At 48.0% G+C, this 4,472-nt stretch overlaps 1 protein-coding gene across 6 annotated transcripts in view; it reads right to left on the bottom strand.

The window, feature by feature from the left end:
* LOC113202297 (zinc finger protein Xfin-like) overlaps positions 1-4,379 on the bottom strand; it is a 33,786-nt gene extending 29,407 nt beyond the window's left edge. For 3 of the 6 annotated variants that reach the window (XM_052264556.1, XM_052264555.1, XM_026416446.2), the window contains exon 1: positions 4,086-4,379. The gene's annotated coding sequence lies outside the window, so the exon portion shown is untranslated. The remainder of the gene's footprint in view (positions 1-4,085) is intronic. The other 3 variants (XM_052264557.1, XM_052264558.1, XM_026416447.2) reach the window with 1 other exon arrangement.
* Between the last annotated feature and the right edge of the window lie 93 nt (positions 4,380-4,472).

Here is a 4,472-nt window from a genome sequence, read left to right on the forward strand (position 1 = left end):
CCACGGGAGAGGCCACGGCTATCCAGTGGTCTGCAGGGAGCCACGACTGTCGTCACAAAGTGTCATTTCAGAAAGTAAGAACTTAATCATACTTTTCACCTTCCGTGGGAAATGGGACGGGCCGATAGGCGCGCGGCGCGTGCAATGCGGCAATAGGGAGCGGGCGTTACGCCCTCCAGCTGATGTCGCGATCAGCGCGCCCAAATGAGCCTTCAGGGCAGAGCGGCGATGGCTAGGCGAGGGGGGGGGGGAGAGAAAACTGTTCTGTTCTACAGCATTACACTGTTAAAAGTAGTTTCATGGTCGGTCGGTTACAGTATTGTTTTTCAGGGGATAAAACTTGATAGATATATTTTCAGTCGTAAAATTGATTTTGGGACATCATCTTTAAAAACCGAAAAATACTTATGAGCCGTAGGCCCTGGGCACAAGAATACAAGAGTTTTACATTTTTAACAGTGGTGGTTACAGCAGAGCCACTCCCCCTTTTCCCGAGCCACTCCCCCTTTTCCCAAAGTTGAATCAGGTGCAGGGAGGTGCGAACAAACCGAAAAGAAAACGGTGTCGCCTAATAATAAGCGTCTGGAAGTAACGAGGCATTGAGCTCCCCCGCAAGGTATGGTGGCTCTGATTACGTTCAGTTGAGCCAACCCGCGAGTACCCCCCCCCCCCCCCCTCTGGATGGCAGTCCCGACCCCGGCAGGCGCACCTTCCTGTGGGAGAAAGGGCGCGCGGCGCAAAATGACTCATTCAAATCGTCCCGGGCTCTTGCGCCGCCGCTTGTGCCCCTCAAATGCGACAGACGATGTCTTAAGATTATGGAACGGGCTCACAAAGAGTATAAAGAGGCAACCCGTCCTGAAATTCTATCAGGGAGCACACCCGAGTTTCTGACACCACCGCACACCACCCAACAATGTGTTTTTTATTACTTTAGTATTAGTTGCTGAAGGGCCGGTTTTGTCCGAAGAACATGCGTACAGCGTGTGAGTGTATGTGTGTGTGTGTGTGGGCCACACAGGACGCTGTCCCCATGGAATGCCTCGCTCTCGCCCAAATTGCCGCCGTTGGCTTGGTCATGAGCAGGCGGCGCGGCGTATGGGCGGGGCCACTCCCCCCGGTGCAGGTAGCAGTCGGTGACCAGACAAAAAATATTAAAACGTAATAATGAAATAATACGAAAAAAAAAACACACACAAAAAAACAAGGGGAACGAACGAAGCGGAAGTCCCATACCGTGACGGTACTGCAGGACAGGGCGTAACCCCTTTCGCAAACTCAGGTAAGGATAGGGTCACCGAAATCAGATTATGATTTATAATTTTCTTAAATCCACTAGCTTTGTCTGGACGGGACGGCGCGCTGACGGCAAGGGGTTCGATCAACTGTAAGTGCTTGCTGGTTGAAAACTCCGGTTCGAGCTAGGAGGGGTGAGAGGCGAACAAAACTCGGAAAGACAAGTGAGTACATACTGAAGAGAATATTTTGGCAGTGTGGTGCTTCTAGTAGTCTGGTAGCGGCCCCGAACCCAGACATGATTCTCATTTATTTAATACCCGTCTTAATGACCTTCGATATAATTTCCTCCCATTCCAAAAGGATGGAGAAGTGATGACTCCCGACATTATTTTTTTTCGTACAATATTCATCCCAACGTCAGCTTTATTCTCTACGTAGTCAGGGAGCGCAAGGGAACTACACTGTAAAAAACCGCTGGCGCCAAAAATGAATAAAATTCTGAAAACTTCCTCGAGCTATATAAGTTATCTCAACACATAACAAATAAGTTATCCATGTAATTATCATCTTTCCCACAAGAAAAATAATCTTGATTCCCGCGACAAAACTCTTAAAAGCATGCTTTCCTTCCTGACTTTTCCAAACTAAAAATATCACAAGAAAGAAAATTTATATGCAAGAAATTAAAAGTTTGTACCTATAGCCACTTTCGTGATGCTATTGACCGAAACCCATGGCATTTTTCAAAGCAGGCTACACAGACTGATATAGGTACCATGATGAGAATGCAGCAGCGAGCATTGGTTTCGATTCGAGTCTGGTTCGCGCTCACGCTTTACACCTCCAGGACGCCCAAGAAGCACCGAGACCCGTCGGAAGCCATTGTGGCTCCCTCGCGCCCCCAGCCCCAGGTAGGGAGCCGAGTGATCCGATCACAAGGGGGCCCGCGCCTGGCCCGCGCGGCCCGCCCGTGTCCATCCAGGTCAGCGTACTCCAGCTCCTGCTCCAGCTCCGGCGGGCGCACTTCGATACGGTCGGAATGCGTCAGGGTGACCGGAGGGAGCCTGGCGGGACGGACAGCCGCAGCATCCCAGGAGATGGGTCGAAGGACAGACCCACTGTACATACTCTGTACTCGGACATTTGGACGAATTTCATTTGTAAAATTAGTAAAGTATCGTGTTAAAACGAACTGGTCGAGACCTGCTATTCGCACCACTCTCTGCTTGTTCAGCTGGCGCTGGCGCGCAATGCTCACAAGTGCAATGGGTTGCCTACCCCACAGGCGGCCTGGGCCGAGGTAGGCCCGCCCAAGAGGGACGCCTACGAGGCTTTTATGATTCGTTGTTTTGGCGAGCACAGACAAAAAAAAGATAAATTTCGTCTGTTTCACAATAACGTTCTAACTATTTACTTTTCTTAAGGGTAACTTTCTGTTGATTTAATACTAAAGTACGTCAGTTTCAAGATCAAGTTTCCAACAGAGTTCACAGATCATAGCTTAAAATCTGCGATGGACCTGCGGAGGAATTCGCATTGATTTCGCACGGCAATAAGAGAACAAAACCGGCCAGGATACGCGGGACACCTGGGTGCCGCGCTAGCGCTGTCCTGCTCCAGCGAGACTGGGAGACAGTGAGCTCGGGGGAAAAGAGCTATAGGTAAGCGGGGAGCGGGGAGCGCGGAGCAGGGAGCGCGGAGCAGGGCGCGGGGAGCGGGGCGCGGGGAGCGGTGAGCGGGGAGCGGGGAGCGGGGTGTGTGTGGGCCTTTAACGCCCGAGGATCAGATGAGCACGCCTGCTTCAGCGATGGCCTGCCGACTCGAAGGTCAAGTACAAGATAACAAAGACAACAACGCCCCTTACGGCTTCTCAGACAAAAAAAAAATATTACTGTGACTGTCTTCAAAGTTAAGCAACAATCTCTGACTTAATAACCAAATCGGGTTAGAAACTTGATTAACTGGCACGTAAGAAATTGTGTTCAGATTGAATTTTGAAGAACGGAGGTCAATCGACTCAAAGTTAAAAGTAAATATGCCACTGATTGTATATTACACCGCTACCTGTACCACATGCTTTATACCCAATGCCTACTCAAAGCATATACTTGAGACATTCATAAGCAGAGCACTACACACACTCAAACAGCCACTGATATTTTGTCACCCTCTGACATTAATTTTGTTAGGTTTTTAAACAGTACGAATACTGACTGTAGTTTTATACGTATTCATTCCTCATTATAATAATGACAGAATTATTTTTTAAGTATATATTGAACAAAACTATATGGAATAGTTGACAAATTAATCACTAATTCCTGTTGAAGACATTTCTAACTGTTCTAACATTTCAACTGACAAAACTTCAATACAGGTCTTAGAGTGCACGTGCAAAAGCTTTAGCAGAATATTTGTTAGTTTTTATTCATTTCACTCCAAGCGAATTTCTACTTTCACATGTTTATTTTCCACCACCTTTGTTGAGTATTTACCAATTTAATTCAAGAAGTTAATTTTTATTTTCCATACACCACTATTCAGCTTGAAAAATAAATTGCCATCTTCCACTCTTAGATCTAATAAGATTCTAGGAAGATTCAAGGATAACGGTCAGAAATTTATGGATGTAAGTCTTGAGTGTCAGTGAAGGCAGAGCGACAGCTCGGTTCTCGATTTGAATTTTCGCGCGATAGACGGGGGGGGACGGCTGGTAAACACACACAAGTACATACGCTAAACAGCTGTTTCAGAATCTTTGTGACGTACTTCGATTAAACTATAGTTTGCATGGCGTGGATAGCGACAAATAAAGTGGGAAACTTTCGAAAAGCGATAATACTAACCTTGTTGAAAGCGACGCTAGGCTAAGCTTGCTGACTGCTTCAGCTTGAGCTTGTCTGAAGTCAGGAAAAATTAGCTTCCTTCAGTTTCTGGGCGGTATTCCAAGAGTCCAATTACCAAAGAGCGAAGCACAAATCACAGGCCTCTCAGGGCACGCGCGCCGCAGGCGAGAAGCCCTCGGGCACTTGAACTAACTTAGCGAAAATCCGCCACACCGGGAGTGATTTGGAGGTTAGGTCGCCGCTCCGCTCGTCGTCCGGCTGCAGCGCCAGCCGATGGCGAAGTGAGGCGGCAGGGGAGGGGAGGGGAGGCTCTTTGGGCATAACAAAGGGACATAAGGCGAGCAGTATAACGAATCGTAACAAGCGCCGACATTGTTACGAGAGGGG

This window comes from Frankliniella occidentalis, unplaced genomic scaffold, assembly GCF_000697945.3.
Source record: "Frankliniella occidentalis isolate FOCC.00 unplaced genomic scaffold, Focc_3.1 Scaffold20, whole genome shotgun sequence".
In the NCBI taxonomy this organism is placed as follows: domain Eukaryota; kingdom Metazoa; phylum Arthropoda; class Insecta; order Thysanoptera; family Thripidae; genus Frankliniella; species Frankliniella occidentalis.